Raw genomic sequence first — 25,324 nt, forward strand, 5'->3', positions numbered from 1 at the left:
TTTATTAACTTGATTAATTAATGTAATCAATGCTTTTCAGGTGGGTCTCCTTAGCAGCAGTTTTCAGTTCTGATTTGATTGCTCAGTGTGAATTGAATGACAATTGAAAAGTTTATTTGAGCTGAGTCAGAAAAACATTACTTTCGTGACAGCAATCATTATTTTACAACAGTTTTCAAAAAGTAACTTCTTTGCCACAGCCCTCAATTAATTATGGACATGGCAGCTGAGCATTTGTTGAGCTGTGTTTCAGACTAGGTAATAAAGCAAGTTCTTATGCACCGTATCTGCCTTCAAGATGTTTATAGGAGCCTGCGCAATATGACACACTCTTCTTGGCCTTTCACTGCTTTGCTTTCGGTTTGTATTTCTGCTTTGCACTTAGAAGAATGTCTAGAATGAAGTCTTCAGACAAGTGAGAGTCTTCATTGCCTCTCTCTGGGTTGGCGAGGTTTATTGCACTAAAAGTCAGAAGGAGCGGAGTAATTGCTTTTCTACATGGTGGAATAGGAACACAGGTTCTGACAGTAGTTGTGGCTTGAAGTGTAGGAGTGGGCTAACTGGTATAGGAGTTTTGGAAATTAGCCCCAAGAAGTCTGACGGTTTCAAAGTAGAACCAAGGAATTGAATCTAATGTTTAGAGTCATTTAAATGTTTGCTTGGATAAAAGGATAAAAAAGAAGACACTTGCTCAATAGGAAATGTACTCATTACCTTGCTCATGTAACTTTAACCCCTCTGAACAGTATTTTTACAATAAAGAAAGTACAAAAAAAAGGATATTGAGAAAAAAAATCATTACTCAGGACTGGTGGTTCCCTCCTGTGCCATTTCAGGCTACTTGGGAGGCAGAGTCAAGAAGATCACCAGGTAGAGTTAAACAAGCCTAGAAAAAGTTAGTGAGGGCTTTTTGAAAATAAAAATAAAAAGAATGTGGCATAGCTCTAGTGTCCTTACCTGGGTAAAAAAAAAACAAAACAAGTTTATGCAAACAAACTAAAAAGCTCAAACAAGTAAGTGACAACAAAATCAGGGATCAAAGAACAAAAGGATGGAAATCCAATTAGGAGAAATCTTATTAGGAAGTGAGATTTTAATAGGAAGTATAACTTTTCAAGATATTTGTAAAAGAGAGCCCAATTTGGGAATAGTGTGGCTGCGAGCATAGAACAATCACATGCAGTGGTGACAATTCTGTGGCCGAGAGAAAGAACACAGCAATAAAGAATAAAGACAAAGGCAAGAATTCAGTTTGTGAAGCTAAGTAGGATAGCACAGGGGGATTTTTCAGCCTCTCTGTGGTAGGCAGAGAAGATGTAGCATTGAATAGGTAGGCTGAAGTGAATATTGAAAGATAAATCTAAAAGATAGAAGTGCAAGTCATCAAAAATAAAGCATCTCAGATTGGTTTACAGCTAGCTTTGAGTTAAGATGGACTTCGTGTCTGCAGGGCCTCAGGAGTGGCTGATAGGCCAACATTGTTGTCGCATTCTAGAGGACATAAAATCCTTTGTGTTTCTTCTTTCAATGAGATTTGGGATTAAAGACCAATCAAACTGTCCAAGTAGAACAACTATGGGGATTTTTTATTAGTGATAGTGAGAAAGTATGATAAAACACATCTGGAATAAAACATGTTCAACTGATTAGATATATTCCCTTGACTGCCATATGCACAGAAATACATGAATTACATGTGTATATAAAGCTGTGAATATATCTTGGCGTATCTCCTGGAAAAGATGCCAAGTTTTATATATCTATACATACACACGTGTAGATACACATATACATGCTCATACAGGGTTGCATTGGTTGGCATTGAGATAAAAGTTGAGTCCATTAGATACTAACACGCTACTAAGCACAAATCAGAAGATAATGCCAATTGGACTTTGTGTACCTGCTAAGGAAGATGTACAGGCTTGCCTCAAGGCAGAAGGTAGACTCTTGCTTATATCAAGCTGTATACCCTATGGTACTCAATAAATACTTGTTAACTGACTAACTAAGTGACTTCTCACTGTTCCTTCTAGTTCACTGGACATGTGGGCAGGGTAGTTCTTAAGTAAGCTTGTATATAGCCCTTCTTGGAGATAAAAGTAAAGGCAGATGCATCAGCTGCAAACCATTTCCCAAATCACCAGTATTGAAAGGTAAAACTCAGGTCTTTCCCATTCCTGTTAATTACTGGAAGTGCTTCAACACCTTCATTACAAAATGGTGGTATCTGTAACAGAACTTTACAGTAAGAGACTTGAGAATGGCATTCTTTATGTTCAAGTACACAAGGTCTGATTATCCACAGATCCTTAGAGCTAAGTTGAAGGCAAAGTCAGATAGTACAGGAAAAATACAAAACAAAGAAAGGATGGCAGCAAATGAAATTCAAACAGACTTTTTGTTGAAATCAATATTGAAACTATATTGAAGTATGTTTTCTTTTTCATTTTCAAGACTCTTTATTGGTTCTAAGACTACTGGGGGATAGCTAATATTTTCCACCTCCAGTGTTTTTATTTCCTTTTACTACCATACTGTTCTCATTAAAAATTAGTCCACTGACTTTAAAGAGCTGCAATTATCTTATAAGAAAACTTTCAGTAACATCCTTCTTTGAAGCAATTCCTTTTGTATGTCATTTATGCTCTACACTTCCATTATTTCACTTTTAAAGTAAATTACATTTTGTCGGGTTACCGGGGTACTTGTACATGGTGAGGTGGGGCCTAGGGGTGGGGTGAATGAAGAAAAGAAGGAGGAAAGAATGCATCCTATTTATAAACTGCTTTGTTGAATGGCAACTCTTTGTGCAGCTACTTAAAGATAATAAAAATAGAAGTGGTGCTGTGGTTCAAAGTGGTAGAACACTAACCTTGAGCAAAATAGCTCAGGGACAGTGCCCAGGCCCAGAGTTCAAATCCCACAACCAAAAAAACCAAAAAACAACCAAAAAAACAAAAAACAAACTTTATATCTTTGGTGCGGGGGTGGGGGGTGGGGGGGGTGGGGGGGTGGGGCATGTCAGGGAGGGGGGGAAGCGGGGAGGATTGAGTGGGAGGGGAGGGGGGAGGATGGGAAGGGATGGGAAGGGGAAACAAAGGAGGAGGCTACAATGCTTGATAAGAAATGTACTCATTATCTTGCCCATGTAACCCCTCTGTACAGTATTTTCACAATAAAAAAAATAAAAGATAGTAGAAGCTAAAAGTTCTTACTTATGGATAAAAAGGGAAAGAGGAGAATAGAAAATGAAAATGCTTCAAAATTATTTTTGTTTTATACTAACCATAAACATTTATAACAAACCAATTAACTCAATAATATGTAAAACTTATAATATAATAATCTGATTATTAAAGTGGAACTTAAATAAAAAGTTTTACCAAACAAACAAACAAACAAAAAGAAGTGTGAGGCTCTACATTTAATCCCCAGTACTGGCAAGTAAATAAATAAATAAATAAAGATAATAAAAATGTGTTTAAGAATGAGGTAATTTACATAATTATCTGGATTATATGATTACCTGCTTCATAATTATTCCCAACCCAAATTGTATTTTACTTACATATAGCAAAAGTAAATTATTATTTACTGGGGTTTCCTTTGCTATTGAGGGACCAGTTACTCATAAAAATTATTGGGGAACACATGACAACTTAAAAAAAAAATCAATGTAATGATCTAATCTCTTACTGCTTATTCTTAGAATAGCATCATGAAATTATAGGTGATTTATAAATGATTATGAGTTAATAAAATTTCAGTAAGTATATTTTGTACTCTATATTTGTGCAAGATAAAAACATGTATAGTTTATACATTTTTATGTTCATGACACAAATAATGTATTCTAAGGTACATATATTGTGTATAGACCAGAAATATTGAATGATCATATTTATTATGAGCATGAGTAATAAAACCCTACAAAATATAACAAAAATATAACAAAATATTTTTATATATTCTAAGAAATTTCATATGACCTTTATATGACTTTTCAGACCCATTGATTATTTTCTGTTCCTGTAACATTCTTTTAAATACCAGTAGGAAAGCCCCAACTTTTATCAGATATAAGGTTTATCTAGATTTTTTTTCTATTTAATAATAAAACTGCTTCTTTTCTGGGTTAGTAATTTAGTTACTACTTGAAGTTACTTAGTTACTACTACTTGAAGTTTAAATATTTTCTCATGGTTTATCTTTGTGAGTTTTGGAAGATTCACTTATGAATGCTACTATGAGATTTTTTTTTTAAAATAAATGATGAGGGCTCTTCTGCAAACACGTGGTCCAAGAGAAATTTGGTCCCTGAGTGTTTAACTCTCTGAATCTTCAGCTTAAAGAATCAGGACAAATATATATTTTTATTTTTCAAACTGAGTTGGCAAAAACAACTACCAGTGAACATTTCCCATTATTTCTCCAAATGTAAAATTGCTTCAAAATATAACTTTTTGATGTCTTTATCTCAAATTCTGAAGCATTTTGCCCACTTTGGACAATTGAGTTTAACTCTGCTTGAAGACAGAGTTCTGCCACCTCAACTGAAGGAGAAACCAGCTTAGGCTGCGGATGGTTTTTATGATCAGGGACCTGGTTTAAAGCGTGACAGGCACTAGCAAGCTTGATGATTGACTCACATAGGACTTACCATGTCTCTGTGGGGAGACATTTAGGAAGAGAATTTTCTTCCTCTTCATGTAAACATTCCATGTATTTTTAGTTATGCTTATTGACCTGCAGTTTTGGTTAAGGGATTTATTTTATTTTATTTTTTTGGATACTAGCATTTCAACTCATGGCTTCACACTTATTTGGTTTGCTTACCTTGTACTCTACTACTTGAGCCAAGCTTCAAAACCAGATTTTTTTCAAGTTTATATATATTGGAGATGTAATTTCTACCTGGGCTGGATTTTAACTGTGTTCTCATCTCCTCCTGAGTAGTTTAAACTGCAGGTGTGAGCAATCAATGCCTGTCTATTTAAAGGGATTGTGAGGACAGCTATAAAACTAGTTAGAAACTGGTCATAGCCTTATGGATCCCCACCCCCACACACATCTATAACTAAATTTCAACTCTATGTTTTATTTTGAAATAGGATTTTGATATGTAGCCCATGCTGGCCTCGAACTCAGGTCTCTCTGGCATCCACTTCCCTGGTGTAGGCATGCAGCATTTTGCCCAGCCTCAGCACTTCTTTCAAGATAATTGTAAGTAATCAGATAAATCTAATATCATCAAAGAAACAGATTGTGAAAAAATATGTGGGAATACTCATGCTAGTCATTAGCTATAAACCCTCTCTTTTCCACCTTTTGCTGGCAAGGTAAAATGGAATGTATATTTTCTTCACACAGACTTTTCTTTTCTTTCATCCAGTTCTAGGTAAAGCCCTAATTCTTATTTCAAAACCTTATCCACATTCTAGTTTTCACATCAAAGCACCATTGACTAAAACTATATAAAATCCTTGGCCTCCAACCAGAGAGGACTAAATGCAGGAAAGTAAGGATAAATTAAAGTGACAGGGTCTCAGCAGTGGAAATTAGTGCAACTCTTCTAATTGCATGTCTAGCCTGAATGATGGGATACTTAATTCTTACACATCCCAGACAATTGCTTTATACTAACATGAGCTGTGGGAAAAAAGGCAGATTCCACAGACATATGGAGCAGTAGATGGAGTGGAAAAATAAATCAGAGGCCCTAGCTACTGTGGAAAAAAATTTTTTTTAGTCTAGATTGTTAATAAAGGTGTTGCCACTTTAAGCAACACCAAGATGGTCCTTTTGGTTTATACTTTTCATAGAACTTAAGCACTAATAATTGTAATTAATAATAGGGAACCCACATGCCTGGTTTAACCCCTGTGCCACAAAGCCACAACAAAAGCACTATGGTGAAGTCCTCATTTGTTTCGGTTTTTGTGTTTTGTTTTTGTTTTTTTAAAGCAAGGACACCAGCCTAAATATGAATCCCAAGGGACACATGGATCAGGAACAACAGCATCTCGTCTCTCCATCCTATAAGGACCGCTAATAAAAGCCTTCAAAACTAGCATGGGTTCTTATATCTATTTAACCTTTCGCCCCAAGAAGCAAAGAGCATCTGGTTAAGTGGAGAGGAAAAGCACAGTAACTTTTCATTATCAGAGCTCCCAGACAGAGTGTGGGGAAGCTGGAGCTGCCAAGCCTGGGTTAAATGCTTGTTGCCTTCACTGCCTGAGGCCATCTAGCGTGTTTAGAAATGATTAAGTACTGCAGCCTAGAAAGGACCTGTCCTGAGCGTTCATCTCTGACTTCCAGCAGAAAGGAGAGGCTGGCAATGACAGAGGCAGATGGATGAGTCTCATTAGTATGGCGAGGCAGCGAACCAGACTGCCTTCACAGAGCTGTCCAAAAAAGAGGGAGCAAATTAAAATAGGATCTGGGAAAACCAATGAGCAAGTGTTTTAACTCTCTGCTACCTGGTTTCTTCAGGCGGGAGCTTATATAGCCAGCGTGCCCTGCTCTGAAACGCTGCTGCTCCATGAAATGAGAATGGCTTTGTAGATGCGTAGTTACATACAGTCTGTACATTTTCTTCTTTCTTTTTGGGTGTGTTGGATACTTTAAAATATGGTCTTGCCTTTCCTATAGTAGAAAACACAGATTATTTTATTCTTAAGCATGTGTTACTGCTGAGAAGCTGAGCAGAGTGGAAGGGAAAGCACTCAGGAGGGTGGGGGCGGTCCTTCCTATGGAGATGGTGAGACCAAGCTAGGGGGCTACAGGAGCTTAAAGTTCCACTCAGCAGTTCCGGTTGCATGTGAAAGGACTGAGACCCATGCTGGAGAAGTGGCCATTCTTTGTTCACCCACAACCTTTTATAAGGAAGGAAATTGGATTGTGTTGAAGGCTGCCTATGGAGTTTCAAAGATACAAAGATAGCCAACACTGATCCAAGAGAGCTGCCCCTGGGGAGTGTGTGCTCAAAGTTCTATCATCGTGATATTCTCAGTGTGTAGTTCTTGCATTCAGGGGCCCAAGGCTAGGTAAAACAACTTGTGAGCTTTTTGAGTTCTATCAAACTGAAAGCAATGGCTCATTGATTGGACAATAGATTTGATCTGCTAAAAGCCACTGGTTATTCTCTTCTGTTCAGTTGTTCATGTATATCTTAGGCTTGAGAAGGGGGTGGACATATGGTGTGTGTAATACTGTGAGTCACTCCTTAAGTGTTTCATAAAAAGTTAAAGTTATTTAGCTCTTTAGGCATGCATTCAGCAAACGTTTACTCTGTCCTTGGAAGTGATATGAAGCAAAGGTTTAGAGAACGAAAGGGCAAATGCCATAAATTCCCTAATCTCCTTTAAAGACCTAAGTCTTGTAGAAGAGACAGAAGAGCAGAATGACCCATAAACAGAGTGTCTAGACCAGGGTAGTGCCGCTCCAAGAGCTGAGCAGGCGGGTAAGCACTGATTGATACATAGAATCTGACACCAAACAGCTCATGGTTCAGGATAGGAGCCAGACATGTGAACAAATCAATTTTAGATCAAGGAATAAGAAAGTGCCAACTAGATATACAAGAACCCTGTGGAGAGAATCCTGATGCAGAAGCGATTAATTCTGCCTGGGTGGAAAGCAAAAGACTTCACAGTGCAGTTGGCACGTATGCAGCACTATGCAGGGTACACTGAAGGCACAGTGTTAAATAAAGAAAATGTATAAATAAAGAAGAGGTTTTGTTCTAAAAAGACTTATGGATCCCATTTCTAAATATATTTTTGCCTAGTCAAGGTTGTGTCAATGTTAAGTCTTACTTCATTTTCACTTGTTCCAGATGATTATGTGCCAGGAACATGGAAACAAAAAAGACAGAAAGAAAGAAAAGAAAAAGAAACATTCTGTAGTAGCTCCATGAAGAATAAAATGTGAGGAAGTAAGAGACAGCAGTCTGCAGAATCCTTTAGGGGGTGAGTTGGGTGGTGGACTTTCCTCTACAATATAAAGAAGCTTAATTTGAAAAAAAAAAGAAGCTTATTAATTTTCCTTCAGATCTCCCTTTTTGGTTTTTAAATCCTCTGCAAATCACGAACTCTAGATCACAGACTCTGGAAAATTATTGAGTTGTACATTTTTCTGGGGAATTATTATTATTAATTAAAAAAAATCTTAACCCAAATCTGGTCTGCTTTCAGTTATCAGACTAAAAACAGAAGTCACAATACAAACTGCTCCAAAATTATAGAAATGCAAGTTGTATATGGGCAAAAAAAATTGCCTTGGGTAATGAGCATTAGTGTGTAACTCACCAACTAAACCCAGTTCCCTAATTGTAAATTTCAGAACATTGAGGAAGCATTTACCTGGAGTAATCACCTGTCTGTCAAAAAGTAAAAAGCGACTATCCTGCTATGGTATGTATGCATAATGTTAAGAGAATGAGATTACAAATAAAAAAGAAAGCACTATAGTTGAGGGGGCATTTTGAGTTCCTATAAAGATAGATATAATAAAATATGTATTTTATTTATCCCTTGTCTCACTATTGCTATTCAGATAGATTTTTCTTCTCACATGTTTATAACTCCCGTTGACATCAGGGCCTGAGCCAGTTGACATTGTATTTTAGAGTTGCTTCCTTATCCTTCTGAATACAAACAGAAATTATTTGTCCTCATGCACAACGTACATGGATAAATCATTTGACTAAATGCAAGATGTCAGAAAACGTTTCATACAAAGAAAATAATATTATGCAGTATAAACTCCCATTAAGTTGTAATGTAGCTGACATTGATTGAGAGAGATTAAGTCTAAGACCCTTTTTTCATGACATTTGTTCAAATAAATAAAGTAACGGGGAAAAAGTGGATGCTCTTCTGATTTTGCATATGAATTTTCCCTGCATGATTTTTTAAGCCACATTTATTCACAGTGCAGTATTGCTGGGTATATTAAGTGAATTCTGGATAGCAGTGATAACTGTCAGTATAGCAAGGTCTTAATTGACCTTTAACACTGCAAAAAGGTTGGCTACCTAAAGATCAACTTTCATGTTGAATTTGGAATGTAAAGAGAAGGGTTGAGGCTATGGAAGGAGCGCATCTGAATAGAAATCTATGAATATTTCATGTCTGTTCAGAGGTTACACACTCGGTATGACATTACCCTGACCCTTGTCCTAAGATACTTTCAAAAGAATATTCTGATCGGCAGCTGACAACTTCAGCAAAGAAGGGATTTTCTAACTAACTGGAAAAAATTAAATTGTGGTACAAAAAAATTTCTGTACTTAAAAGATGTTTGTCTAAATGAAGTTACCTCTGCGTGTCTGTTCTGAACATATAAGGCTGACCCCTTACGTGTTGGGGTAACTTTACAATTACATCATCTTCCTTAGAGTTTGGTACTTTAGATGCCATCATTGCTGCCCTGTTTCGCTGCATCTAACAAGTAAAATGAAAAGGACAATGAATGTCTACCCCAAAGTTCAGCACAGAGTACTAATAAACACTCAGTGGAAACTTGTCAGGTTAATTGGTCCTTTCTACGCCAAGACCAGAAATTATTTAGTCAGTAATAGTAATGTGAAATTAAGAGGCATCAAATATAGGACACCTGACCATTTCATATAATAATAGGAACAATGAAAGGCATCTTATTTAAGTCCTCAAGTGTATTAGCTAAAGCAGAACAAACCTTTACCTCATTGCTCAGATGAAGAAGAGAAGGCACACAAAAGTCTGGGCATTTCCAAGATCAGATAGTTAGTAGTGGACTAGAGATGTCAAATTCTTTGGCTCCCTAGTATACTCAAGAAGGTAATCTTAGCAAGCAAAAAGCAGTTGGAAACAATATATTAATTGTGTAGCAAAATGTCATATGTAGAAGGAAACAAGTGATATAAAAAAATAAGAAATATGAAGAATTTAGGAAAGAGTAACTTTTATAATAGACACATAGAAAGAACATAAATGTCCTGGGCTAAGAGTTCAACAAAGAGTCTTCTGTGCAAGCAAACAACGAAATTTGAATAATTAATGGTGGTGAGCCATTGTTGGGTTTATGCCTGTGTGTTCCACAGCATCCTCAAGACTATGTATTACTGGGATAATCTTGGCAATCTTATATTACGTTCTTCTCTGAGACCATGTTAGACCATAGCTGGGCTATTTGTTTCCATTTGCAGCTGCACTAGCATCCTTGATATCTTGGTCTGGCAGCGAATCAGGACCTGAGAAGTTCTGAGGATGAAAGGCATGCCCATTTGCTGCTCTGTGCATCGATTTCAGTAGGACTCCCCCACTTCTCTTGAAACCTGAAAGATAGAAGCAGGTGAGGAATGGTGGCACAATGAGGAGAATGAGGAGACTGTTTGGACAAACCACATCAATGTATGCTTCGAATCTAAAGCAAGTGTTAACAGTTGGTGCACATTTTAGGCATGGCTGCTTCTTTTTTTAAATTTTATTTTATTTTAAAGATGCTGTACAGAGGGTTACAGTTGCATGAGTAAGGTAATGGTACATTTCCTATGGAGCATTGTTACCCCCTCCTTTGTTTTTTCTCCTACTATTCCTCCCTCCCCCATTTCCCTCCCTCCTCTTCTTATCCTCTGAAGTTGTAAAGTTCATTTCCAACATAGTGTCTTGTGCATATAATTGTTGCAACAGCTGCTTCTTTTATAGAAAGCCTGCCCAAGAAATGTATCCGGTAAGTACCTTAGCTACACAGACTTGAAGCAAACAGGTCCACCAGGATTAAAAGTCTTTGTTGTTTACAAGCAGGGTAAAAAAAAAACATATCTTTTTGGTTAATGTAAAATTGGGCTCTTTTGGAAAACTCATAAACCTACGCTGGGTTGAAATTCTCCAGTTGGCATTTAAAAACCCAGCAGTTTGTACATACTTCTGGTTCTGAACTAACAGGTGTCTGGAAGTGAAGAAACAAATCATATTTCTGTGATAGAATGCCACATAATTTCAGAGCCAATAATTTTTCCTTGAAAAAAATTGCTCTGATCTATTACTATTGGTTTATAATAAAACAGAACTTGACCTGCAAGTTAATAAAGAAAGCATGTTTACTAATTAGGCTTTATTCCCGTTGTCCTGTGTTAATTGCAAAATATCCATCTATCTCACTTATGAATATGTTAATTTATGTCAGAGAAGCACAGGTTTTAAGTATGCAAACTCTTCCTTTAATTAGATCAAAGGAAGGTCCATCACAGCTTTACAAGATGGATTCTAATTTTTAATCAGGAATATAAGTTTGGCTCCTAACAGACATTTTCTTTTGACAGTTGGAAAATACTAATTAACAGACATAACTGTATTAATTGCATTATATCACTGCATTCTTATCAGTTAGCTTATGTTGCCTTCTTGCTAATGCAAACAGTCATAGCTTTGGTGAAGTCATCTCCTAAACGTCTTTCTAATGCAAACTAGCGATCAATGCATGTAAAATATCTAATGTTTCTTTAGGGAATTCTACATAAGAGATGTGGCCTCTCTTTTGAATTATGCCCTGATATTTAGTATAATTAGTCCTTAAAGCTGCACCTATCATATTAACAGTTTCCTGAGAGATAAAGAACACTCTTTATTTGTTTAACAACCAAGCATTGTAATAGTTTTCTGTAGGAATCTTTCTGCAGCAGACTAAATGGAAATCTAGACCTACTAAATAGCTTTAAATTCATAACAATTAAAAAATATATCTTCAAAAGTATCTGTTGCAAGATGTTGTAACAGGAAGGGAATGTCTTGGAAAGGTTGTTGTGCTACTGGCTCTAGATATTGTCAACATTCTTTTATCACAAAGCCAGAAGGCCAACAGGGAATATTTCTTCCCATCAAGACCTTTCCCAATGCCCTACCTATGTTCTGCTTTCAAAACCTACTTCAGATACAGAAGGGAGAAAGACTTATTGACCCATAACACCCCTTTTTTGTTGTTGTTGTTGTTGGTTGTGGAGCTTGAAATCTGGGCCTACACACTGTCCCTCAGTTCTTCAGCTCAAGGCTAGCACTCTTCCATTTGAGTTACAGCACCATTTCCAGTTTTCTGAGTGGCTTATTGGAGATAAGAGTCTCATGGACTTCCTTCCTGGGTTGGCTTTGAACCGTGGTCCTCAGATAGGATCATAAGTGTGAGCCACCAGCGCCTGACTCACAGCACACTTCTTGATCCTACATAGACTATTGTGATGACTATTCAAATAAATAAATGACTACTTTTGTGAGTAGGGATGGATAGCTTTGCTTTATTTTTATATGCATACAGCTGAAATTGGCCACCTCTTTTGAGATGATCTGGGGTCTTATTCTACTAATTGTTCTTGATGTCATTTCTTTACTGTTCTGGGGAAATTGTCTGCCTTCAAGCCTTTGGTTAAACCTTTGGGATGGAGCGTAAATATTTCTTTCCTACTATATAGCAAGTATTCTCAATAAAAACATGCAGATTGGGTCAGGCCTAATGAATAGTCTATGGTGGTGAAACTGGATATAGAGAAAATAAGAATCATGCAGTCAGGAAGTGGCTATACTACAGTTAAGTCACACCCAAGGGAAGTTATTAAGGCCTAATTCTGGATCAGAAGATCCACATATAATCAAAATCCTCTAGTGCTAGAAGAAGCTAGTTCTGCAGGTTTTCTAGGCACTAAATGGCCTCACTTGTGTATGTCCAGTTGATTTTTCTGCAGATTTGTACTTGGATCCCAAAACGATGTGAGCTCACAGCAGAGAGAGCAGTAAAACTGACATTTATGAAAATACCATCCTTGCACTTTGGAACTACTTGGGACCACATGGCATACACTCTAAAAACTAATTGTAAGATGCAAAAAATGTCACTTTCAGAGTAGGCAACTTTTTGCATAAACTCATTTATCATCTAGTATTATGGTAATTTAAAGATAAATTCTCCACTTAATGTGTTCCCTTGTGCTTCTACTGTCTCTGTCTCCTTTTCCTATTCCATGCCCCCAACCAGAAAACCCAAATAACAAATAGAAATGGGTGGTGGGAGCTGGAAGAAACAATTAAGTGGAATGGAGAAGGCCAGGGCTGAGAATAAAGGACAGTTGAAGGGTTCCTGACAAGGAGGTTTCATTACCACCAGTTATTTCCTTGTGGGCATTCATTAAACTATCAGCTGTTTGAACGAATGCCAATACATTCCTTTGATGATTCCACGTGGGACTTTCTCCCTAGATGTGTGAGTGAAAGAAGCCTACATGTAGGTCTTTAGACTCTACAGGCTTCCCATTTATAGCTGACTTGTCCATGGCCTTGACTAGTGCTTGTTGTAGCAGAGGATTATTAATAAATGGGTATATATTCCAAGAAGTTTCTATTTTAGACACACTGAATATGAAGAGCAAGATGTTTTCCTGATCTCCAGCATGATTCTCTAGCTCTAAGCATTCTATAAAATTGGCAGAATTTTGACCAATAAGGAATTAAATGTAAACTTCTTATAATCACCTTTCTTTCCTTCTTTGTGACTATGGGACATTGGGCTCATTGTTCAACCTTTCTAAATTATTGCGTCTTCAATTATCTAATGGAGTCAATAGTAAAAATACACTCCTTATGGCATTTTCATATAAATCAAATGAACTGACAAATGTAAAATCCTATCAAGTCCTCTATAAAGGTTAGGCCTCCGATTATTGTTTTGTCATTTATCATGAAGGGAAGAGGAATCTTCTTGTTTCATATTTGCCCTGTGGAGAACAGGATTAATTTCTAGCTCCAAACTGATTTGAATATCAAGGACTAATGATGACATTGACACACACCTAGCAAGATAGTATGAGGATGCTGATCATATACACAATGAGGCTATGCTAAAACAGTTAATGAAACAAGATGGTATCATTGGGGTAAGGATTTCCACTCACTAGGTCAGACTGTATAGTTTGATCTTCAACATGACCAGAAGAAGAAGAATTCAAGGTTTATCATCATGTTGCTCAGGTGTGGTGGGGGATAGAGGAAAACAAAGAGTTAAGATTTGAAAGCTGCTGGCAGTCCAATATCAAAAACAGACTCAATTCTCCTATTCAAAGTTTTAAGAAAGGAGGTGACTTGGTCATGAGGACCTTACTTGGATGAATTTATCTGTCCATAGTAATGTTTATCTTGCATATTTTCTCTAAACAATGGAGATTCTTTTTAGTTCCAGAGCCACAGAGTGGTTCTGTTGATTGGTCAAACATTTTATCAGTTGGATTTTGTGTGTGTGTGTGTGTGTTTGTATGTGTGTGTGTGTGTGTGTGTGTGTGTATGTGTGTGTGTGTGAAAAGACAAAGAGAAATTTAGTTCCTAGCCATTTGAATAGCTTAATAAGATTTGTTTACAATCTGTCAAATATTGGCTGAGGCTACTGCTTGATGCTTCTCCATTCTCTGATCCATTTTACATTTGTATTTGATATCATCCAAGATAAACTCAAAATAGATGCTCCTTTACAGATAAGGTTATACTTTTGGTATCTTTACTCAAAATATACAGGATCTTCCCTCCCCATTTTCTTTTCTATTCTGATTCTGTATTGTCTATTAGCTTAAGTAGGCAAAACCTTTGCAATTCAGCGGAAATGAGAACATAAGATGGGGCATTCAAGATTCTCTGTAGTCTAGATGCTCTGGAATGATTCAGTGTCCTTTTTAACATGAGGGTTGGATTATCAAGCCAGAAACATGAAGGAAGTTGATGCCTTTTTCACTGCTATTTCACATAACATTGAATTTATCCTCTCCAGGTGATATTCTCTGGCTCAGTTCTAATGTTTGACTCCAGTCCTGTATGGCATCGGCCACAACTGTATTGAGACCCACCTTAACTTTTAAATTTATGTGTGGAGCCAAACTCTGGATCTTACCTAGCTTCAAATCTTCCCTGCTTCTCATTTGCTCAGCAAATAAGAGTGTTTCACTCACTAAACTCTGTCGATCAGATGTTAAGGCCAGTCAAAACTAGTTGAAAAAGATGCCACGTCTTATCAATTAGCTTTTGACTTTTAATTTAGATCTCTATCAAAGTAATACATGAACATGGTTAAAAATTTTTGTAGAAGGATTTGGGACAAAAATACAACAAACCCAGATGTGCTCATCATTTCTCTCCCTCCTGCCTTTATAAGACAACATTCCTAGCTCTAAACAATATCCTTATGGCATTATTTTCTGAATTTATCCACTTTAAATGTTGCCTACCCAACAACTAGTTTTTATCAGTCACATCATCTTTTTTCCCTTACTTTAATGACAATATTAATTATTTTCTTCAGGATTATCTCCAGAGCATCACTGAGCCTCTCAGCCTGGATATCTGCTTTTTGTTTTACCAGACAGGCCCTCTATTGAGGGTCAAGAACTTTAGTGCTCATCTCTCTCTCATCATCTCTTTTTCTCTCTGCTGCCTTATCTCTACTTGAGATGCCATTCTTTAGATATAGTAAAAATCAATAATGTTGATGTTCGCTTCCCTTGTAACAGATAAATGTCCACAATTTGCCATTCAGTAACAAAATGACAACAAATTAGCATCATGTACACTAACATGACTTTATGGGTAGTTTACACCTGCACAGCAACGCTCTGTTCTTCTTTGCGACATTTCTCATGTCTTTCTCCCATTCCTACAATTCTGTCCTAACTTGCATTACCTCTTGCCCTGATCTTGCAATGATCTCTAACTGGTCATAGCATTCAGTCTTTAGACTGAACCCATGATGGCATAAGATGAGTCTTCCCAAAGAATAGCACCATTTGTTCAACAGTTATTTTCAAAATACTTAATAAGTTGTGTTTCAGTGTCTTGTCAAAATCTGCTTTAAAGCTCAACTCGGTTGTCTTCCTTGTTCCCAAAGCCACCTCACTTAGTCATTATCTTATAACTTTTGTCTTGAATTATCCTTAATTTTACATCTATTTTTGTGCCTTGCTGTGACTGTGTCTTTGTAATGTATTTGTAACCTTTTTTTTTCTTCCTGTTCTGGGGCTTGAACTCAGGGCCTGGGTACTATCCCTGAGCTTCTGTGTTCAAGGCTAGTGCTCTATCATTTGAGTACTACTTCTGGCTTTTTGTGGTTAACTGGAAATAAAAGTCTCATGGACATGCTTCCTGAGTAGCTAGGATTACAGGCATGAGGCTCTGATCCCTGGTTATCTCTGCAAACTTTTCACCAGCAAAAGGCTGATCTGGAGATATGAATCAAGGGGTAGAGTGCCAGCCAAGTAGAAACTGTATGATTGCTCTGGTTGTTACGGCTAGAATACAAATAGTTCAATGATCAGTGTTGGCCCTCAGATTTCTAGGCCATCACCTTGTCTGTTTCCTGGCTCCTACCTCATATGTTCCTACTGGTTACCTCATTTTGGTTTCTGTTTCCTGGGCTTCCTCCTGTCCTTATTTTCTAGCCATGGCTGAATTCTGGGACTGAATGAAGGAGTAGGAAGGTCCTGGTTAGTCAGCAGCCTGGGAGTGTGGGTGAGGTAGGGGTGGTACCACTCATACTGGCCTTCACATATGAATAATCTCTCTGCTTGGGGAAGAAGTGCTAAGCTATTACAATTTCTGTTTTGAAACCCATAAAGAAGAAAAAGAAGCTACTCCAGAAAGAGTGTTTAGACCAGGCCAGACTGATGCTGTGGTTAGGACTTAAAGGGATTCAGTAGGTTGACCAAACCCTAGCTACCTTTAAGGAAGAAAACAAAGCAGGAGGAAAACTCTTTAATAAAAAATTTAAAAAAGCATTCAGATTTAAATGATGAATGTGTTTAAATGATCAGTGTTAAATGATGAAAAGATTTATTTTTTCCTTTGTTAACTGATTCCTGGTCATTCTACATGTGAAGATTAGGTCTTTCTAAAGCATCCTTCCCTGGAGTTAGAGTGGTCTGTCCCCTCATCCATTCCCACTTAGGGTTTTAGCAGCCTGTCTGCAGGACGGCCGAGGAACTCACTCGGTCTGTTGCCTCTTCACGCAGCCAGGGTCCTGTCAGAAAGCATGCCTTTATGCCCATCCACAGAGAGAGGAGTTTGGTTCTCTTTTACAGAGCAGTAAAGAAAGGATTGAAATCATCTCATTCTGTCTTGAGTTTTCAGCTTCCTCTTGCCTCCCATGAATTTAACCCAGAGACTGTGCGTTATGTTCAGCTCAGGTTCCTTCAAGAGGCATTTGTTATCAGCTGTAACCAAGCTGACCACTCAGTGGTGGCCAACTCTTTCTGCAACCCTAAAGGTTGACTTGGTTCACATCTGTTTGGTCAGGCCCAGGTGCTGGAGATTGTCCTAAGAGTGACATCTTCAGATTTTCATATTCTGATGATATCTCAAAGCTTTTCCTTCCTCCCTTTGCAGTTGTGTCAGGCAGATTTCTAAGACAAACTCCTTCCCCCGCCAAGTTTAATTTAATTATCCAACAAAGCATTATTTTAGGTATTCTAAGAAAGATTGTTTTTTGTCGACACAATTAATGTCTTAAGTTATTTCATTTTAGGAAAAGATTATTCTGGATGGGCCTGACAAAATCAGGAGAGTCTCTGATTTTTCTCTAAAACACTAAATAAATAAGGATTCAAAGTGGGAGAGGGATTAAATACAAGAGTGATTCTTTGTTGTGACTCTGAAGTTGGAATGATTATGAAGTAGATATAGTTACCCTCTAGGTGAAAGTACTTTCCAGCATTCAGTGGCCCACTGGGGCTGGGGTTGGTGTCAGTGGGGGTGGGGAGGTTGGGATGGGGGTTATCTGAATCAATAACAAGAAGCCTACAATGCATTATTTTATATAATAAAACAGAAGAGGTAGCAGCAGGATTTCATGATTTCTGTACACCTATAGAAGAATTGCCCACCCAGACAAAAATTGATGTCAGCCCCTCTGATCTTTTTTATATCTGATTAATGCCTTTTTTCATATGACCAGTTTGCATAAAAACTCTAGGTCTCCCCTCCCTCAATATCTGAACTTCTTTTTGGCACTAGCCTGTGCCAGACAGTGAGTAGATATAGAGATCTGATGGCCAAGTTCATGGTCATTTTTTGATGTAGCATGGCATAGGCTTTGTAATAAAATCACCTTTCATTCACCAGTCACACTGTCTGAGAGGTATTCATGGTTCCTTCATCCACTGGGAACAAACAATAAGGCGACCTATCTGTTCTACTGATATAACCCCATTTATGGCCAAGCAGGGAATGTTATCACCATCTTTTGCTTCCTTCTGGCCATATGGGAAATGGATGGAAATTCATGTACTGTATTTCAGAGAACTTTCTAGATCTTTGTGTGTATAAATCCTTCAAGCCAAATCTGAAAACTCCCCATTGCGATCAAGGTTAAGTCATACTCCATATGAGAATTCTGTCCAGGAAAGGGATACATTACTCTCTGCTTGTATTCCCCTGTTTTATATTTTGGGGTGGGGTAGGGAGAGTTGCTTCTTTTAGCTTTTTGACAAGTTCCCAGAATTTTTTTTTCACACTCGCATGTTTAAATCTACCCCTTTCTCTGTAAATAATCCCTGTCAATAGAGTGTATTTTTATAGACAACTGAATCCCTGCTGCTCTGCTTGTGGTATTAATGAAGAAGTCAGAGTGTCCCTGTAGGGCTGTAAGGAAGAGCTTAGAGTGTCTGGTGAGAGCTGGGCCACTTCGCTGGAGAAATCATTGAACACAGTTTATTGGATCGAGACCCATTATCCAGGTCAAGTCTTGGCACTTGTCAGCCTTCCTAGTTTACTGTAAGTGAACACAGGGAAGTCATGAGGCTGAAGTTTGAATGTTACTCATGGGCATGAAGTTCTCTGTCTTGTGGTTATGCAAGTACTGGAAACACATACTCCACTTTGGTTATGCAAAGGGCAGTAGGCTATTCTCCACAGTCCTGAAGCCATTGAGTGCTTATGCATAAATTTATTTGGACTGAACTTGTAACTGTTAAGGACAATCAAAGTCTTCTTAATGATGCCAAGTTGCTTTATCATATTTTGCCTTGAATAATTGTTTCATTATAGGTAAGTAGTGATTATGTAAAACTTTGAAATCCATTTGTGTTATTCAAGCAGGCTTCTTATATTTTAGTGACCACATGGGATAGTATACCTTGATGTGCATCATTTTAAGATAAAGGAGTCCTGTAGGCTTATCTAACATTAACCTCAGACAAGAGAGAGCAAAAGCAAGGCCTTTTCTCTGACTGTTGAGACAAACCAGCATTTGGGGCCAAGCAATCAGCACAACATAAAGGCAGCCACTACAGTATCAGAGCAAACCTCTGTTTGTCTCATTGTGCTCTGCAGCTCGACAATTTTTCTCATGGACTATAGCAACTGTGATTTGGAAAGTAAACAATTTGCATGCCAGTGGACTTGATGCCTTCAGGCATCCAGAGGCATTCTATGATCTCTGGACTTCTACCTCGGCTACCAGGCTGGTGAAAATCCCTGGGACAAGTTCACATGGTGGACACTGGAAGGCCACAGATGATGTTACTAGTGTTTCATGGGAGTGTTGTGTTGCTGAGAGCTGAGGACAGAATGGAAATGGAGGTAGTGGAAGATTTGAGACCTAGCAGGGGTTGGAATGGCCAGCAGTAGGCTTTGGATTTGCATTGATCCTGGAAAATTTGAAATGATTCTTTCTGCTTGGATATGGGACTTTCTATGTCTTGGAGTCTCTTACTTTGTGGATAAGATAGTATATTCTACTCTGTAAACTGATCAAAGTCCCAGAAAGTCATGTTACAGCTGTCTTCACATGGGCAAAGGAACTTGCCTGTGTCTAGAGGCTTCTTTGCCTTCACCTGAACTTGTTTGAAACCATTAAAAATATTTTTTTCCTCAAACATCACCTATAAAAGGCATATAGTACAAAATCCTTGAGAACAAAGCTGTGTTGTGAAAAACAATGTATCTTCTTGCTGTCATCAAGGAAGATTTGAAGTGAATGAACTTACAGAACCACTTGCATTAAGAGAAAACTTAACTAGCTAACTAGTTCACTGGTACTAAAAAAAAATACATCCAAAAAATTCAAAATAAAATGTGGATTCTCTTTCATAGGAACCTGCAGTGCCATAAATATACCATAGTTATTTCTTTTGGAACAAATACATCCACTGAACTCTCTTAGATTTCCATGTATCAACTCTGTATTTGGCTAATGAAGATTAGGAGCAAAGAAGCCTTCCAAGCATACTTTTTTGGGGGAATAATTTCCCTGCTGAGCCATAACCTTGAGAATACATGGTAGTTCGGGAGCTATTTGATTGATGGCATAATGATCTCCCTGATGTTGGACAGTCATTTTCTAGATCGGTGCTGGTCACTGAATGAGGTTCTGGCAAGTATTTCAGGCTTTTGCACAGTACAAGAGCTTGTGGGACTGTTGATAATGCTTCATTCAAATTTGCCCATGCTCAGAACTAAGAGACTTTAAAGATTTGTAGCTTAAAGTTACCCCTTTTTTCTGCTATCAGCATGCTATATTACAGCCCTACCAGATATTTCATCCAATGCCATTTTCTGAATAACAATCATATTATAATTTAGAAACTGATTGCTTTTTAAATTACTTCCACAATAGACATGTATTAATTTTTATATTCATTTCCCACAGCTTTCCATTTCATATTTCTCTATCTTTTCTTCCTCCTCAGATACATGTCTAACAAACTACTATTTAAGAGAATACATGCTTCAAAACTGTTTCATCTTCATTAGTTAAAGCCAAACTATATACTAGTTTATTGCATCTGATAGGATTTATTCTGGCTAATTCCATGTTAGGAGGCAGTTGGTTTATGATGAGGCTTAGCCTGGTGTCTCATTTGCTCAGTGCTTTAACTGAGAGAGATATGTAATACACTGAGGAAGCTTGCTGGACAAAAGTCAGGAAGACCTTTGTTACATGTTGATGGCACTGATTACTGGATTGCTGACTCCTGTGATCTCTGAGCCTAAACTTCCTCTTGTACAAAATAGGCTTTCTTCTTCATAAAAATGTGTGAGGATTTAATGAGATACTGTATATAAAGCCTAAAACCCCCAGGAAAATTGTAAATATTCAAAAAATGGCTACAATAATTATAGTACTATATTATAATATATGGCTACTATAATAATAATAATACTGTAATAATAGCCTGCATCACTGTAGCCCAACTTCTGTCTGATGTATACAGTTATTCCCTTAGACTATAGGTAGAATACTTTTGGTCTCATTACTTACATCCCTGAAATACTGATTCAGTGACTGGCACCAATCTAGAAAATGCTTGTGCAATATCAGAGACATATTATGAATAAGTCACATGCCATCCATCAAACAGACTCCCCGTTGGAGTCCACATAACAAACAAATCATAACATCTATGATTTGAAGACACTAATTCCACTTCAGTGCTTCAAAAGTTCTTTAACCGGGCTGGGATGTAGCTCAGTGGCAAAGCACTTGCCTAGCAAGTACAGTGTCCTGGGTTCAATCCTCAGTACTAAAAAAGAAAAGATGGGAAAAAAAGCCATACAATTAAAACAAGCAATGAGGGAAGCTGGCAAACTAGCTGTGTTCTCTCACAGGAATTTAGGTCTTTTGAAGCAAAACTCAGAGCCTGAAGAGATAAAACTTGGAAGACAGTTCACAGACCCCATATCTAGTTCTTTGCCTTCTTCCTCTCTGGACATGCTAGGATCCTTTAAAACCTTGATTCCAAGGAAGGTCCAGACAAGTCCTATTGCAAACAGCCAGGTGACACACACACAGCCAGACTGCATTGCAGCTGTAGCCAGACAGCTCCATGAGTGTTCTCAAACAATCATACAACCTCTCTAGGCCTGGAAACAGAGTAATCCTTGTAGTCTTTGTCAAACTATGCTTTATAGAGAAAAGGAACACTAGTCACTTTGGCATGGGACATGCTCTTCGTGTGGTCATTCTATGAAAAATTCAAAATGTACATTAACGTCTAGACCTGTACTAGACCTGTACTAAAGGAACTCTATTAGTCAAGTACTCCACAAATATTTGACTCCCTTCTACCCTCCCACCCTCCCCCCCCCAAAAAAAGAAAAAACAACCAAAATAATCAGCCCTTTGTCAGGACATCTCAACAGAAAATCTCAGCTATGGGGAGACTATGAAACAGTGGTTTGACCTGCCATTGTGAGAAACACTACTCTTTTGCCAATTTTATTTTGACACCTAGCAAAGAGGCAAAAAGTCAGCCACAGAATGTACATCATGAAGTACCTGCACTCGTTTTGTGAGTCAAGTCTGCATGTAGGTTACAACACTTCTGTACCAAACTCTGGTTGTAGTTCTAGTCTCCATTTTGCTATGATTCACTTACTACTGAAATCAGGAGAAGAGACACAGCACATACTGGAGCCATGAGGAGTTCCCTTACATACTGATGAATGTTTACATTTGCCACATGCAGTCATGAGCACTGTAATTAAACATAAACAGAAATAATTCTGATCGCAGTTTGGAGTATAATTTGCATTCAAATATTCTAAAGTAAAATGTAATGATATGTCTTTATCAAAACAAAACAAAACAAAACCCCCAGTGTCTCCCCAAATAGATGCGTCGGGACTTCTTCTATGAGAAAAAAATCTGATCAGATGAAAATTGCCATCCTTCTTCTATCGTGGTTAATTGGCATGTTAGCTGTCAAAATTAAGTTGCTTCTTAGATAGTTTGCTTTACTTTGCTGCTGCTTTATATGTAAGATGATTATCCAGAGTGTTGGAATGTTAGCTTTATAAATGTTATGATTGAACAAACAAAATCATTCCTTCTAATTTTTCTCTTTGTACACATCTATGTGATGTATCATCTTTGCATCAGATCTGTCTTCTAAATAAGAAAATCTACTGAAAACATTTGAAGAGTTTCTATTAGTTTCCATTGGCGCTCCAATAATCAAGAGTTAGTACTTGAACAAAACAAAAATCTTGTCTTTATGTGTAAAAACAGTATATGCTATGTGTTTTTAAAACAATAGCAACAATAAATTAGTTTATAGGGTTTAGGATAAATCTTCCATTATTCTTTTATTTACTTATTTATTTTGGTTTACATTATTCTTTTATGTTCATCCAAGTGATAAATAAATAACTCATGACTATATTAACCTCCAGAAAGCAACACCATCGCTTTTGGTAGTTAATTTCCATGATATTTCAAAGTTAAACTTTGAAATGCTTCTGAGTTGAAATCAGGTAAATTCATAGATATTATTGCACTGGTCCTTGCTAAGCACCTTATATCTCATTGTTTACAAGACAGAACACCACAATTCTTTTTGTAGCATCGTTGTAGGAATATATATATGACTAGTCAAGTGGTATTTAAATGTAGTTTGAACTTGGAAAGAAAATATCAGGTTATTAGGTTAAGGATATATTTCTTGCTCTTTAAAATGTGAACAATGAGAAATATGATTAGAATTTTGTATTAGATTGCAATCATCAGAGATCCTGACAACTACACTGAACCTACTTTGGGGAGATATTTTGAAGGGGATGAGGAATGGAGGATTTTCAAAACCCCAATTGATGTGCATTGAGCATGTTTATAGTGGCTGTCAGCTCTCCTGTGGCTTTGTCCTCAGGGGGTACCGGGATCACCTCAGCCCGGACCAGTGTCAAGGCATTGTGTCTCAGAAGCTTCCGTCAACACCCCTGCGGCTCTTACAATGTTCATGCTATCTGGACCCTAAAATCACCACCCTGAATTGCTTTATTCATGAAAGGAAGGCTTAGATAACTTACTACCTTCTGCGCACTACCAAAATAACTACCACTATAATAAAATTCTCAATGTTGTAGCATGTACAGAAGCGGATAGTACATACTCAGAAAGGAATAATGAAAACAATTAAAACACGCTTTCAAATCTTTGAGCTGAAAGATTCTTGTTACAACAACACTACAAACACAGATTTTGAGAAATAATCTTCACAAAAGAAAACAAAGGATAAAATGGTTCTGGGAAAGAACACTGAGACAATATGTTCAATTCATCTCGATAGTTCTATTGAAAGAATGAGGCAACTTTGTGAAACAGAGCAACAGCAGATAATTCAGTAGAACGATGTGACTGTGTAACAAATCTGGGTATAAATGTGAGTCCCTTCAAAGCTGCAGATACACTCTGGACTTTGGAGCAAGAGTTTAGATTTCTGAAAAGTTGTACTACAACTAGCTTTTGAAAGCCACTCAAAAACAAAATCTGTAATTTATTTCCCTATTACCTTTTTATGGGGTCTTACAGGCACTGTAACTTCTTTTGTGCTTGGAGATTTACAGGTTAGGGACTATAAAAAGGGGACCTGGGTGACCCTCCAGGCCAGTGCTGTATATCTTACCTGTCCATTTCTGGCTCACCAAAACTAATGAAGGCATCTTTATGTGATAGTTTCCTTATCATGTTCCAATAGCCAGAGTACAAGAGGTTAAATATTTTTTAACACTACTGTTTCTGAATTTAGGTACAACCATCAAGTGAAGGGACACCGAATACGGTGTTGGCAAAGCACATCAGCTCGTATACCAGATTTCAAAGGGGAACTAAAATATTGATAGAATTCCATTTGGGATACTATCAAGAATGTGGCATCTTTACTTTGAATTTTATTCGTGTTTGTGGTATTATTCAAAAAATTGAATTCTCCGCACTGCTGCTGTCACTCAGAGTGTGTCTTGTTATTTGACTATGGGGGACTTCAGCTGGAGGGCACTGTGTTATTCAGCCAAGGTGGTGCAGGGAGGAGCGCGCTGGGCCTGCCTGCCTGCCTGCCTGGGAGAAATATCTTCTTGTATAAATAGCCTTCCTTGCCAGTGTCTTTTAGTCTTCTTAAAGCATTTTTAGCTAAAAATACACAGCCATTCACAACAGAATTTTATTCTCTTCCCATCTTTTATGTATTACCTTCTAATTTACTACATAATAGGAATAGCATTTCATGCCCAAGCATTCTTTATTTTTAATATCCCCATATTGTACAACATTTTCTTAAACGACTTCTTTAAAGTACAGTAACAATATTTGGAATTCAACATAAAATATTACCTTTTTATTCAAAGATAATAATGATGCCACAATTATATATATATGTATGTATATATATATATGTATATATATGTATATATAATTTTCTTTTAAAGAGAAAAGAAAGAAATCCCAAACAAACCACACCATCCAGTTTCGGCCAAGCTGCCAAATCCTATTACAGCTTCAATCCTATTAAAATGTTCCCAGGTTTAAGCCTGCTTTGGAGTTTTTCATA

This window comes from Dipodomys spectabilis, unplaced genomic scaffold, assembly GCF_019054845.1.
Source record: "Dipodomys spectabilis isolate Male_0828 unplaced genomic scaffold, ASM1905484v1 ptg000053l, whole genome shotgun sequence".
Taxonomy (NCBI): Eukaryota; Metazoa; Chordata; class Mammalia; order Rodentia; family Heteromyidae; genus Dipodomys; species Dipodomys spectabilis.